Source organism: Hemibagrus wyckioides, linkage group LG02 (genome assembly GCF_019097595.1).
Source record: "Hemibagrus wyckioides isolate EC202008001 linkage group LG02, SWU_Hwy_1.0, whole genome shotgun sequence".
NCBI lineage: Eukaryota > Metazoa > Chordata > Actinopteri > Siluriformes > Bagridae > Hemibagrus > Hemibagrus wyckioides.
Window position 1 is genome coordinate 25,863,336 of NC_080711.1, and position 15,293 is coordinate 25,878,628.

The following is a 15,293-nucleotide window of genomic DNA, read 5'->3' on the forward strand; positions in this document are numbered from 1 at the left end:
TGTGCTGTAATGTATATGTGACAAATAAAGGCTATTTCTACATACACACACACCTCCTGTATCTGTAACACACACTCTGTTCTAGAATCACTACACACTGTGTACAAACACACACTCTGTACTAGAATCAATACACACACACACACTCTGTACTAGAATCAATACACACACACACACTCTGTACTAGAATCAATACACACACACACACACTCTGTACTAGAATCACTACACACTGTGTACAAACACACACTCTGTACTAGAATCAATACACACACACACACTCTGTACTAGAATCACTACACACACACACACACTCTGTACTAGAATCACTACACACTGTGTACAAACACACACTCTGTACTAGAATCAATACACACACACACTCTGTACTAGAATCACTACACACTGTGTACACACACCTCCTGTATCTGTAACACACACACACTGTACTAGAATCACTACACACTGTGTACACACACCTCCTGTATCTGTAACACACACACACTGTACTAGAACCACTACACACTCTTCAGGATCTGGTACAGTTGAGGGATCATCTGAGGGATCACACACCTCTGACATCACACTCAGAGAAACCGGATCAATCCTGTCTCACTCTGTATCTAGGACAAGGACTGGAGTCTAAGAGAGTTTTTCTTTATTTTGGACAGATCTGAAGGTGTGTGTGTGTGTTACAGATACAGGAGGTGTGTACACAGTGTGTAGTGATTCTAGTACAGAGTGTGTGTGTGTGTGTGTGTTACAGATACAGGAGGTGTGTGTGTGTGTGTGTGTGTGTGTGTGACAGATTATTCCTTTATAAAACACATAGATCAGTTTTCAGATTTCCAGTTTTCAATCTCTCAGGATGATCTGCATTCAGGAGATTTCACACACACACACACACACACACACACACACACACACACACACACAGTAAAAAGTTGAACAGAGGAATTTCCCTAAATGCGGATTACTGTTGAATACTGCAGGATAAATAAATAAAACAATAAAAAAAAAAACTCAAATAATGCAAACAACCTGTTTTGTAAAAGATTTCATATAAATATTTAAATCCTAACAAACAAACACTAAATTATTATATAAATTATGTAAATATATGCGTATATAATTAGCAGAAGCCATATTTGCAGAAATAAATGTAATTTTGGGGAAAATGTTCTGATACACAAATATAACAGCAGCAATGATGAGGATTCAGTGTGACATTGATCATAAATTTCATCTTATGTATTGATTTTTATTAATACGGTGCAATGAAGAAGCGTTAAAAACATTCACACCATACAACACGCGCGCGCGCGCACCTGAACAGTAATTCTACACTACGCAATTCTCTCACTGCTCATACACCCGAGTGAAGGCGTTAAAATCACCGCGCATCTCTCACATCACACACACACACACACACACATACACACATCAACAAACCCTGCTGAGGACTTAATACCAAAATCCTCTCCTCACATCTGTCAGAGTCAGACACACACACAAACTCTGAGCGACAGAACTCTACATGTGCAACACATAGCTATTAATATCAGCCGATATTAAACTGCATGTCGTGCACACACACACACACACACACACACACACACACACTGCACTGTACAGCGCATAAAAATCTAAACCTGCGTAAAAGCGATAAAATGATGTTGGTGACACACATCGTGTTCAGACTGCGCACTAACCCCCGACACCACATTAATCCCAGCCTACACACTCACTCAGCATTTATACAGCACACACTCCTGTTTTTCATACGCACACGCACACACACGCACACACACACTCCTGTCTGAATTTGTCGGATTTTTTACACAAACATTAGCGTAACATTAGTGTAAATCTACAGCGATCAGAGCCTGTATTTTATTTTTTTAAAAACCCTACCTCTGAGTGGAGCGAGGCTGGACGACGAGCTGGAGGAGAACACGGATGAATGAAACCGCGATATGATGGAGAGAGAGAGAGAGAGAGAGAGAGAGAGAGAAGGGGAGGGGAGGGGGCGAGAGAAAGGGGGAGGGGTAAATTCAGATGACTTTTTTCTCCATGATCAGAAGTGAAAAAAGAGAATCGGATGTAGAATCAGAAGTCCTCTGCAGGACATTAATGTTCTCTTTAAATCCGCCATCCGGATGAAGGCTGTTGCTATGATCGCCAGACATGACCACGCCCCCTTACGGCAACGTCATTCAACAGCTTTCTCCACAAACCCTTAAAGCACAGGGTTAGCGTAAACAAACATTAGCGTAAATAACATTATTTACGTTTAAAAAAAGAATAGAAATATGAAGATATTTATACAGGATCTCAGAAACTGATCTTCATCACTGACACTGTTTTCATATTCTCTTACACTGAGCCTCAGTAAAGTTCATCACTCATCATCAGTAAGTGCTATATTCTGGTCACTGTGACAGTCCAGAGTCTATCCCTGGAACACTGGACATTAGCTGGGAATGCAGCCTGGCTGGATGGGACACTGACGTGTTTTTGAGAGGAAATTGTAGAATCCGGAAGAAAACCCACATTGTCATGTGGAGACCACATGACGCTTCACACAGAGAGAAAACCTGAGATGAGGATGGAACTGTGAGAGGAAAATGTGTCCCACTGTGTCCCCCAGGGAAACTGTGTGACTGTGGTGTCCACCTGTTGAATCAAAACTGAAGAAAATCATTAATCTACATTTCTACTTCATCATACTGCTGCTCGTCGTTCTTCTCCATGATGGACCAGTGATTTCCTTCCAACCAATCATCAGCCCAGCCTATTCTACTAATGACCTGTCTGAACACCAACACCAACAAATTATGAACATGGAGACATCTGATGTCCAGACTTGGTCATCTCCCTGGAGACACTCTTTGTTCACATTTAGAACACTAATAATGAAACATCAATGAAGATCTGAATAAACATTGATCCTTCTCTTCTTACAGTAATAACTTGACTTGTTCTAGATTGTATTTATAACATCAGAAGGATCAGGAAGATGTTCCATTCCACGGAGGTCATGAGAGTCAACATGAGAAATAATCTGGGACACACAACACTCAGGGAGCAAGAACTCAAAAGTGCTGCTGCTGCAAGAATGTGAGGTAACTCCATCTGACTTTCATAAGAACCTGCCACTGGTGGGACCCCTAAAGATGTTTCTTGATATTCTACTGGCTTTCTGAGTTTCACCAGAAAGTGGGGTGAAGTGGTGGAGCTTAAAAAGATATCTGTGATGGAAGAAATGTACATACAGTACAGATATTCTTGCAGCTGGAGGTCACACACACTAATGAACAATCTTGAACCTCAAGGAACAGAAATGAAATGCCCAAAGTAACCTTTCTTACAGAAATCAGACACTAAGAATTTAATACATTCAGGACTTTCAGTGAAGACCACCACACCTGGATGGAACATGGTTCTGTCTCCTCATGGCTACAGCTTTCATCCTGACCTCCTGACCATCCTGGTTTCTGTCTTTGTGGAGTTTCATCTCCATAGGGTTTCCTCTGAATTCTCATCATTTCCTGGTCTGGCTGCACTAAATTACCCCAAGCTGTTTAAAGGTATGTGTACATTGAGTCCTGTGATGGACAGGTGTTAGAATTTTCACTCTGAGAAAATCCTCGTGCTGCTGCTGCTGCCTCTAGATCTGAATTCAGGGAAGAGATGCTAAAGAACCATGCAGAGACAGTGATTGAATAGCAGAACTCTTCGAAATTCAATGAGATAAACAGGGAGTATTTATACAGAACAAAGGTATAATCTTCATTGTTATCGTCACTCTTTATTATTATTATTATTATTATTATTTTGGTTCCTGGGCGCACTACTAGTCCTAAACGGTAATAGCTAGAAACATGGTTCCAACGCTAAAATATTGCTCATGTTGTGCTTAAGTGTGCTGTTACTTTTCATGCTGATAAGTATTATAGTTTATTTTATATGAATTTTTCACTTCCTGGTTTCCATATGGACATTTAAGCAGAGCGCACACACTAGTTCGTTTTCACTTTAGCTTGTATATATTATTTGAGAATGTCTTGCAATAATTTAAGCAACATAGCGCTTTGCTTTTCGTAATCACATTCGCATTTTCTTCTGGAAAAGCAACATTCTAGTTATCTATAGGTAAACAAAAGACGTCAGCAGAAACAGACGTGGTGTTGACGTGTTCACTGGAAGTTTTGTGAGTTTACTACAATCTAAGATACGGAAGACGGAACTGTCACTGAGTGTCTGTGTTCAGCACATGTTCTCAAAACAGAACAGAAAGAATTTCTAGGACAAAACAAAGGATATCACGGTAATAAGATGAGGTCATAAACAAACGGTGACACTCAGCCAAGAGCCAGAGTCAGCCCAGGACAGAGCGTGCCCAGATATAGAATATATCAACAGGCATCATCCAGGATGTGTTCCATCACACCCAGCATTCCTGGGGATAGACACTGGAGCAGGTGTGACCATGTGACCAGGAGCAGTTGTTTCTGAAGATCAGTAAATGAATCCACACCATCCATCATCCACCAAGTCCATGTAGAAGTCCATCAGTTTATCAGGGCTGCCTCCCACTCAGGTCACTCTGTATGTTTACAATTACTGACTGACATCAGGTTGTTGCTTTGCACAAAGTTTTGGCACCCCTCTACACAATCAGTGGAAGTGGACCACCGTGGGAGCAGATATGTTCTGGATGGTGTTTAATTTTCAGTCCAGCAGTTAAAATATTTTGTTAAACACTTAATCACTTTATTGTGATGTCTGAATTGTGAGTATTAATTATCTTCTCTCCTTCAGAGTCACGTTCTGATTTGTAATGTGTGGTTGGTGAACTGTGAGGATCGAAACCTGCAGGTGGTGTCCATCACTGTTTAGTTTTTTGTGAGCAGGAATGTCACTGCGTGAAGGCTGAGCTGCAGTAAATCCCTGGCTGATGCTCTGAGGTGCTTGTGCTAAGGAATATTGTCCTGTTCTGAGCGTTCTGACCAATTTTCCTTCTGCCATCGTGCAGTGAGCAAGTTGCAGCCTGTCACATTAGATCCTCAGCCCGATGAGGACCTGTGAGCGTGTTTACTAAGTAGAAACCTCTAGACTCTCAGACTCACGACTCTGGTGCTGCAGCTGCGTTCCCATGGCAACAGGCCGCAAAAGTGAGAGGAGCAATGAGCCAAGGTAGAGGAAAAGACATGTTGGTCAGACTGCTTAAAAAACCCACACACGCCTTTCCTCTCCCTCCTCATCTCACATCGTCATTCTCTTCCTCACTCCTTCTCTCACTCTGTCAGTCTTTCAGACTTCACACCTGTCTGTGGACGATGAGCAACAAACCTGGACACGGGGTGTGAGATGGGTGTCCATGCTGGAGTTGAGGAACCTGAGGTCTGCTGTGATTAAACCTGAGAACAGAGATGAAGGAATGTTTTGTTTGCGTCAGGCATGAGGAAATTTCAGTATGTTCTCCTTTTTTGAACATCTAAAATTCACTTTGAAAATAGTAGAAGAGGAGAGAGAGTGTGTGTGTGAGACACATCCTTTTCTACACCCTCTCCTACATCCTCACCTACACCCTCTCCTACATCCTCACCTACACCCTCTCCTACATCCTCACCTACACCCTCTCCTACATCCTCACCTACACCCTCTCCTACATCCTCTCCTAAATCCTCTTCCACACCCTCTCCTACATCCTCATCTACATCTTCTTCCACACCCTCTCCTACATCCTCACCTACATCCTCTTCCACACCCTCTCCTACATCCTCACCTACACCCTCTCCTACATCCTCACCTACACCCTCTCCTACATCCTCACCTACACCCTCTCCTACATCCTCACCTACACCCTCTCCTACATCCTCTCCTAAATCCTCTTCCACACCCTCTCCTACATCCTCACCTACACCCTCTCCTACATCCTCACCTACATCCTCTTCCACACCCTCTCCTACATCCTCACCTACATCTTCTTCCACACCCTCTCCTACATCCTCACCTACATCCTCTTCCACACCCTCTCCTACATCCTCACCTACACCCTCTCCTACATCCTCACCTAAATCCTCTTCCACACCCTCTCCTACATCCTCACCTACACCCTCTCCTACATCCTCTCCTAAATCCTCTTCCACACCCTCTCCTACATCCTCACCTACACCCTCTCCTACACCCTCTCCTACATCCTCACCTACACCCTCTCCTACATCCTCACCTACACCCTCTCCTACATCCTCTCCTAAATCCTCTTCCACATCCTCTCCTACATCCTCACCTACACCCTCTTCCACACCCTCTCCTACATCCTCACCTACACCCTCTCCTACATCCTCACCTACACCCTCTCCTACATCCTCTCCTACATCCTCTCCTAAATCCTCTTCCACACCCTCTCCTACATCCTCATCTACATCTTCTTCCACACCCTCTCCTACATCCTCACCTACATCCTCTTCCACACCCTCTCCTACATCCTCACCTACACCCTCTCCTACATCCTCACCTAAATCCTCTTCCACACCCTCTCCTACATCCTCACCTACACCCTCTCCTACATCCTCACCTAAATCCTCTTCCACACCCTCTCCTACATCCTCACCTACACCCTCTCCTACATCCTCACCTACACCCTCTCCTACATCCTCACCTACACCCTCTTCCACACCCTCTCCTACATCCTCACCTACATCTTCTTCCACACCCTCTCCTACATCCTCACCTACATCCTCTTCCACACCCTCTCCTACATCCTCATTTACACCCTCTTCCACACCCTCTCCTACATCCTCACCTACACCCTCTCCTACATCCTCACCTACATCCTCTTCCACACCCTCTCCTACATCCTCACCTACACCCTCTCCTACATCCTCACCTACATCCTCTTCCACACCCTCTCCTACATCCTCATCTACATCTTCTTCCACACCCTCTCCTACATCCTCACCTACACCCTCTCCTACATCCTCTCCTACATCCTCTTCCACACCCTCTCCTACATCCTCACCTACACCCTCTCCTACATCCTCACCTACATCCTCTTCCACACCCTCTCCTACATCCTCACCTACATCTTCTTCCACACCCTCTCCTACATCCTCACCTACATCCTCTTCCACACCCTCTCCTACATCCTCACCTACACCCTCTCCTACATCCTCATCTACACCCTCTCCTACATCCTCTTCCACACCCTCTCCTACATCCTCACCTACACCCTCTCCTACATCCTCACCTACACCCTCTTCCACACCCTCTCCTACATCCTCACCTACATCCTCACCTACATCCTCTTCCACACCCTCTCCTACATCCTCACCTACATCCTCTTCCACACCCTCTCCTACATTCTCACCTACATCCTCTTCCACACCCTCTCCTACATTCTCACCTACACCCTCTTCCACACCCTCTCCTACATCCTCACCTACATCCTCTTCCACACCCTCTCCTACATCCTCACCTACACCCTCTCCTACATCCTCATCTACACCCTCTCCTACATCCTCTTCCACACCCTCTCCTACATCCTCACCTACACCCTCTCCTACATCCTCACCTACACCCTCTTCCACACCCTCTCCTACATCCTCACCTACATCCTCACCTACATCCTCTTCCACACCCTCTCCTACATCCTCACCTACATCCTCTTCCACACCCTCTCCTACATTCTCACCTACATCCTCTTCCACACCCTCTCCTACATTCTCACGTACATCCTCTTCCACACCCTCTCCTACATCCTCACCTACACCCTCTCCTACACCCTCTTCCACACCCTCTCCTACATCCTCACCTACATCCTCTTCCACACCCTCTCCTACATCCTCATCTACACCCTCTCCTACATCCTCTTCCACACCCTCTCCTACATCCTCACCTACACCCTCTCCTACATCCTCTTCCACACCCTCTCCTACATCCTCACCTACACCCTCTCCTACATCCTCATCTACATCTTCTTCCACACCCTCTCCTACATCCTCACCTACATCCTCTTCCACACCCTCTCCTACATTCTCACCTACATCCTCTTCCACACCCTCTCCTACATCCTCACCTACACCCTCTCCTACACCCTCTTCCACACCCTCTCCTACATCCTCACCTACATCCTCTTCCACACCCTCTCCTACATCCTCATCTACATCTTCTTCCACACCCTCTCCTACATCCTCTTCCACACCCTCTCCTACATCCTCACCTACACCCTCTCCTACACCCTCTTCCACACCCTCTCCTACATCCTCACCTACATCTTCTTCCACACCCTCTCCTACATCCTCACCTACATCCTCTTCCACACCCTCTCCTACATCCTCATCTACATCTTCTTCCACACCCTCTCCTACATCCTCATTTACACCCTCTTCCACACCCTCTCCTACATCCTCATTTACACCCTCTTCCACACCCTCTCCTACATCCTCATTTACATCCTCTTCCACACCCTCTCCTACATCCTCACCTACACCCTCTCCTACACCCTCTTCCGCACCCTCTCCTACATCCTCACCTACATCTTCTTCCACACCCTCTCCTACATCCTCACCTACATCCTCTTCCACACCCTCTCCTACATCCTCATTTACACCCTCTTCCACACCCTCTCCTACATCCTCACCTACACCCTCTCCTACATCCTCACCTACACCCTCTTCCACACCCTCTCCTACATCCTCACCTACATCCTCTTCCACACCCTCTCCTACATCCTCATCTACATCTTCTTCCACACCCTCTCCTACATCCTCACTTACATCCTCTTCCACACCCTCTCCTACATCCTCACCTACACCCTCTTCCACACCCTCTCCTACATCCTCACCTACACCCTCTTCCACACCCTCTCCTACATCCTCACCTACATCCTCTTCCACACCCTCTCCTACATCCTCATTTACACCCTCTTCCACACCCTCTCCTACATCCTCACCTACACCCTCTTCCACACCCTCTCCTACATCCTCACCTACACCCTCTTCCACACCCTCTCCTACATCCTCACTTACATCTTCTTCCACACTCTCTCCTACATCCTCACCTACACCCTCTTCCACACCCTCTCCTACATCCTCACCTACATCCTCTTCCACACCCTCTCCTACATCCTCACCTACATCCTCTTCCACACCCTCTCCTACATCCTCATCTACATCCTCTTCCACACCCTCTCCTACATCCTCATTTACACCCTCTTCCACACCCTCTCCTACATCCTCATTTACACCCTCTTCCACACCCTCTCCTACATCCTCATTTACACCCTCTTCCACACCCTCTCCTACATCCTCACCTACATCCTCTTCCACACCCTCTCCTACATCCTCACCTACACCCTCTCCTACACCCTCTTCCGCACCCTCTCCTACATCCTCACCTACATCTTCTTCCACACCCTCTCCTACATCCTCATCTACATCCTCTTCCAAACACTCTCCTTCATCCTCACCTAAATCCTCTCCTACATCCTCTCCTTCATTCTCACCTATGTCCTCACCTACATCCTCTCCTACGTCCTCACCTACATCCTCTCCTACGTCCTCTCCTACAGCCTCACCTACGTCCTCTCCTGCGTCCTCACCTATGTCCTCTCCTTTGTCCTCACCTAAATCCTCTCCTACATCCTCTCCTTCATGCTCACCTAAATCCTCTCCTACATCCTCTCCTTCGTCCTCACCTACATCCTCTCCTACATCCTCTCCTTCGTCCTCTCCTACGTCCTCTTCTGCGTCCTCACCTACGTCCTCTCCTTTGTCCTCACCGATGTCCTCACCTACATCCTCTCCTTCATCTTCACCTATGTCCTCACCTACATCCTCACCTACGTCCTCTCCTTTGTCCTCACCTAAATCCTCTCCTACATCCTCTCCTTCATGCTCACCTACATCCTCTCCTTCGTCCTCACCTACATCCTCTCCTACATCCTCTCCTTCGTCCTCACCTACGTCCTCTCCTACGTCCTCTTCTGCGTCCTCACCTACGTCCTCTCCTTTGTCCTCACCGATGTCCTCACCTACATCCTCTCCTTCGTCTTCACCTATGTCCTCTCCTATGTCCTCACCTACATCCTCTCCTATGTCCTCTCCTACAGCCTCACCTACGTCCTCTCCTTCGTCCTCACCAACGTCCTCTCCTACATCCTCACCTAAATTCTCTCCTTCATCCTCACCTACATCCTCTCCTTCGTCCTCACCTACGTCCTCTCCTGTGTCCTCTCCTGCGTCCTCACCTACGTCCTCTCCTGCGTCCTCACCTACGTCCTCTCCTTCGTCCTCACCTACGTCCTCTCCTTCGTCCTCTCCTACGTCCTCTCCTACATCCTCACCTACGTCCTCTCCTACATCCTCTCATACGTCCTCTCCTACGTCCTCACCTATGTCCTCTCTTTCGTCCTCACCTACGTCCTTCGTCCTCAACTACGTCCTCTCCTACGTCCTCACCTATGTCCTCTCCTTCGTCCTCTCCTACAGCCTCACCTACGTCCTCTCCTTCATTCTCACCAACGTCCTCTCCTACGTCCTCTCCTTCATCCACTCCTACAGCCTCACCTACGTCCTCTCCTTCATTCTCACAAATGTCCTCTTCTACGTCCTGTCCTTCGTCCTCTCCTACGTCCTCACCTATGTCCTCTCCTACGTCCTCTCCTTCGTCCTCTCCTACGTCCTCTCTCACATCCTGTCCTTCTTTCTCACCTATGTCCTCTCCTGCATCCTCTCCTTCGTCCTCCCCTACGTCCTCTCCTTCGTCCTCACCGACCTCCTCTCCTACATCCTCTCCTGCGTCCTCACCTACGTCCTCTACTTCGTCCTCACCTACGTCCTCTCCTATGTCCTCTCCTACGTCCTCTCCTACAGCCTCACCTATGTTCTCTCCTTCATCCTCACCAACGTCCTCTCCTACGTCCTCTCCTTCGTCCTCACCTACGTCCTCTCCTTCATCCTCACCAACGTCCTCTCCTACGTCCTCTCCTTTGTCCTCACCTACGTCCTCTCCTTCGCCCTCACCTATGTCCTCTCCTTCATCCTCACCAACGTCCTCTCCTACGTCCTCTCCTTCGTCCTCACCTACGTCCTCTCCTTCATCCTCACCAACGTCCTCTCCTACGTCCTCACCTACGTCCTCTCCTTCATCCTTACCAATGTCCTCTCCTACGTCCTCTCCTTTGTCCTCACCTACGTCCTCTCCTTCGTCCTCACCTATGTCCTCTCCTTCGTCCTTGCCTATTTCCGCTCCTAAATCCTCTCCTTTGTCCTGACCTGTAACCTCTCCTTCGTCCTCACCTACATCCTCTCCTATGTCCTCTCCTTCGTCCTCAGCTACGTCCTCACCTATGTCCTCTCCGTCCTCACCTATGTCCTCTCCTACGTCCTCACCTATGTCCTCTTCTTCGTCCTCTCCTTCGTCCTCACCTGCGTCCTCTCCTTCATCCTCTCCTACGTCCTCTCCTTCGTGATCACCTACGTCCTCACCTACATCCCCTGTCCTCTCCTATGTCCTCTCCTTCGTCCTCAGCTACATCCTCACCTATGTCCTCTCCTTTGTCCTCACCGATGTCCTCTCCTTCGTCCTCACCTACATCCTCTCCTACGTCCTCTCCTTCGTCCTCACCTGCGTCCTCACCGATGTCCTCTCCTTCGTCCTCACCGATGTCCTCTCCTACGTCCTCACCTACGTCCCCTCCTACGTCCTCACCTACGACCTCTCCTTTGTTCTCACCTGCGTCCTCACCGATGTCCTCTCCTACGTCCTCTCCTTTGTGGTCACCTACATCCTCTCCTTCGTCCTCACCAACGTCCTCTCCTTCATCCTCACCAACGTCCTCTCCTACATCCTCACCTAAATTCTCTCCTTCATCCTCACCTACATCCTCTCCTTCGTCCTCACCTACGTCCTCTCCTTCATCCTCTCCTACGTCCTCTCCTACATCCTCTCCTACGTTCTCTCCTACGTCCTCACCTATGTCCTCTCCTTCGTCCTCTCCTACGCCCTCTCCGTCGTCCTCACCTACATCCTCACCGACGTCCTCTCCTACGTCCTCACCAACGTCTATCAACGTCCTCTCCTACATCCTGTCCTTGTTCCTCACCTACGTCCTCTCCTTCATCCTCACCAACGTCCTCTCCTTCATCCTCACCTACGTCCTCTCCTACATCCTCTCCTACGTCCTCACCGACAGCCTCTCCTATGTCCTCACCTACGTCCTCTCTTTCGTCCTCACCTACGTCCTCTCCTTCGTCCTCTCCTACGCCCTCTCCGTCGTCCTCACCTACGTCCTCTCCTACGTCCTCACCGACGTCCTCTCCTACGTCCTCACCGTCTATCAACGTCCTCTCCTACATCCTCACCGACGTCCTCTCCTTCGTCCTCTCCTACGTCCTCACCGACGTCCTCTCCTTCGTCCTCTCCTACGTCCTCACCTACGTCCTCTCCTTCGTCCTCACTGATGTCCTCTCCTACGTCCTCTCCTGCGTCCTCACCTACGTCCTCTCCTACATCCTCTCCTTGGTCCTCTCCTACAGCCTCACCTACGTCCTCTCCTTCATCCTCACCAATGTCCTCTCCTACGTCCTGTCCTTCGTCCTCACCTATGTCCTCTCCTACGTCCTCTCCTACACCCTCTCCGTCGTCCTCACCGACGTCCTCTCCTACGTCCTGTCCTACATCCTGTCCTTCTTCCTCACCTATGTCCTCTCCTGCATCCTCTCCTTCGTCCTCTCCTACGTCCTCTCCTTCGTCCTCACCTACGTCCTCTCCTACAGCCTCACCTACGTCCTCTCCTTCATCCTCACCTACGTCCTCTCCTGTGTCCTCACCTACGTCCTCTCCTTCGTCCTCTCCTACGTCCTCTCCTTCGTCCTCTCCTACATCCTCACCTGCATCCTCTCCTTCATCCTCTCCTTCGTCCTCTCCTTCGTGATCACCTACGTCCTCACCTACGTCCCCTCCTACGTCCTCACCTGCGTCCTCACTGATGTCCTCTCCTTCATGGTCACCTACATCCTCTCCTACGTCCTCACCTGCGTCCTCTCCTTTCGTCCTCACCGATGTCCTCTCCTTCGTCCTCACCAATGTCCTCTCCTACGTCCTCTCCTTCGTGATCGCCTATGTCCTCTCCTACGTCCTCACCTACGTCCCCTCCTACGTCCTCACCTACGACCTCTCCTTCGTCCTCACTGATGTCCTCTCCTTCATGGTCACTTACATCCTCTCCTTCGTCCTCTCCTACGTCCTCTCCTACATCCTGTCCTTCTCCCTCACCTATGTCCTCTCCTGCATCCTCTCCTTTGTCCTCTCCTACGTCCTCACCTACGTCCTCTCCTTCGTCCTCACCTGCGTCCTCTCCTTCGTCCTCACCGATGTCCTCTCCTTCGTCCTCACCGATGTCCTCTCCTACGTCCTCTCCTTCGTGATCACCTACGTCCTCTCCTACATCCTCACCTACGTCCGCTCCTACGTCCTCACCTACGTCCTCTCCTTCGTCCTCACCTGCGTCCTCTCCTTCGTCCTCACCGATGTCCTCTCCTACGTCCTCTCCTTCGTGGTCACCTACATCCTCTCCTTCGTCCTCACCTGCGTCCTCACCGATGTCCTCTCCTACGTCCTCTCCTTCGTGGTCACCTACATCCTCTCCTTCGTCCTCTCCTACGTCCTCACTGATGTTCTCTCCTACGTCCTCACCTATGTCCTCTCCTTCGTCCTCACCTACGTCCTCTCCTTTGTCCTCACCAATGTCCTCTCCTACGTCCTCTCCTTCATGGTCACCTACGTCTTCTCCTACGTCCTCACCTACGTCCTCTCCTTCATCCTCACCGATGTCCTCTCCTACGTCCTCTCCTTCGTGGTCACCTACGTCCTCTCCTTCATCCTCTCCTATGTCCTCTCCTACGTCCTCACCTACGTCCTCTCCTACGTCCTGTCCTTCTCCCTCATCTATGTCCTCTCCTGCATCCTCTCCTTTGTCCTCTCCTCCGTCCTCACCTACGTCCTCTCCTTCAGCCTCACCTATGTCCTCACCAATGTCCTCTCCTACGTCCTCTCCTTCGTCCTGACCTGTATCCTCTCCTTCATCCTCACCTACATCCTCTCCTGTGTCCTCTCTTTCGTCCTCAGCTACGTCCTCACCTATGTCCTCTCCTTCGTCCTCACCTACATCCTCTCCTTCATCCTCACTGACGTCCTCTCCTCCTATGTCCTTTTTCCTCACCTATATCCTCTCCTGCATCCTCTCCTACGTCCTCTCCTTCATCCTCACTGACGTCCTCTCCTATGTCCTCACCTATGTCCTCTCCTTCGTCCTGACCTGTATCCTCTCCTTTGTCCTCACCTACATCCTCTCCTACGTCCTCTCCTTCGTCCTCTCCTACGACCTCATCTACGTCCTCTCCTACGTCCTCACCTACATCCTCTCCTACGTCCTCTCCTTCGTCCTCTCCTACGACCTCATCTACGTCCTCTCCTACGTCCTCACCTACATCCTCTCCTACGTCCTCTCCTTCGTCCTCTCCTATGACCTCATCTACGTCCTCTCCTACGTCCTCACCTACATCCTCTCCTACGTCCTCTCCTTCGTCCTCACCTACATCTTCTCCTACGTCCTCTCCTTCGTCCTCTCCTACAACCTCATCTACGTCCTCTCCTACGTCCTCACCTACGTCCTCTCCTACGTCCTCACCTACATCCTCTCATACCTCCTTTCCTACGTCCTCACCTACATCCTCTCCTACCTCCTTTCCTACGTCCTCACCTATGTCCTCTCCTTCGTCCTCACCTACGTCCTCTCCTACGTCCTCTCCTTCGTCCTCACCTACGTCCTCTCCCACGTCCTCTCCTATGTCCTCTCCTACGTCCTCTCCTTCGTCCTCACCTACGTCCTATCCTACATCCTTTCCTACATCCTCACCTACATCCTCTCCTACGTCCTCTCCTTCGTCCTGATCTGTATCCTCTCCTTCGTCCTCACCTACATCCTCTCCTACGTCCTCTCCTACATCCTCTGTATATGCTGATATTTGAAGGTTCTCCTCAGTAGATGATCCTTCCAGGCTGCACAGTAGGCTAACACTAGTAGAATTTTATGGTGTAATGTTACTGAAAAAGTAAATGTTCAGCAAACTTCTGAAAATCGGTGACTTTGTAATCATGGCTTGCCAACATCCCCAGTGCAGAAACATCTTGACATTTATTCAAATGTCACCCATTTTGAGAGAGGGCTGAATGTTCCAGAAATTAAACATTACTAGAACCTTAATGTTAATAAAACCTTGGGT

The 15,293-nt window shown here is 49.1% G+C and overlaps 1 protein-coding gene and 1 pseudogene across 6 annotated transcripts in view; one reads left to right on the plus strand and one right to left on the minus strand.

The window, feature by feature from the left end:
- LOC131365701 (protein phosphatase 1 regulatory subunit 29) overlaps positions 1 to 2,158 on the minus strand; it is a 107,712-nt gene extending 105,554 nt beyond the window's left edge. For all 6 annotated transcript variants that reach the window (XR_009206732.1, XR_009206735.1, XR_009206737.1 and 3 more), the window contains exon 1: positions 1,915 to 2,158. The gene's annotated coding sequence lies outside the window, so the exon portion shown is untranslated. The remainder of the gene's footprint in view (positions 1 to 1,914) is intronic.
- The window catches only part of LOC131364614 (mucin-2-like), a 19,804-nt pseudogene extending 4,772 nt beyond the window's left edge, over positions 1 to 15,032 (plus strand).
- The last annotated feature ends 261 nt before the right edge of the window (positions 15,033 to 15,293 follow it).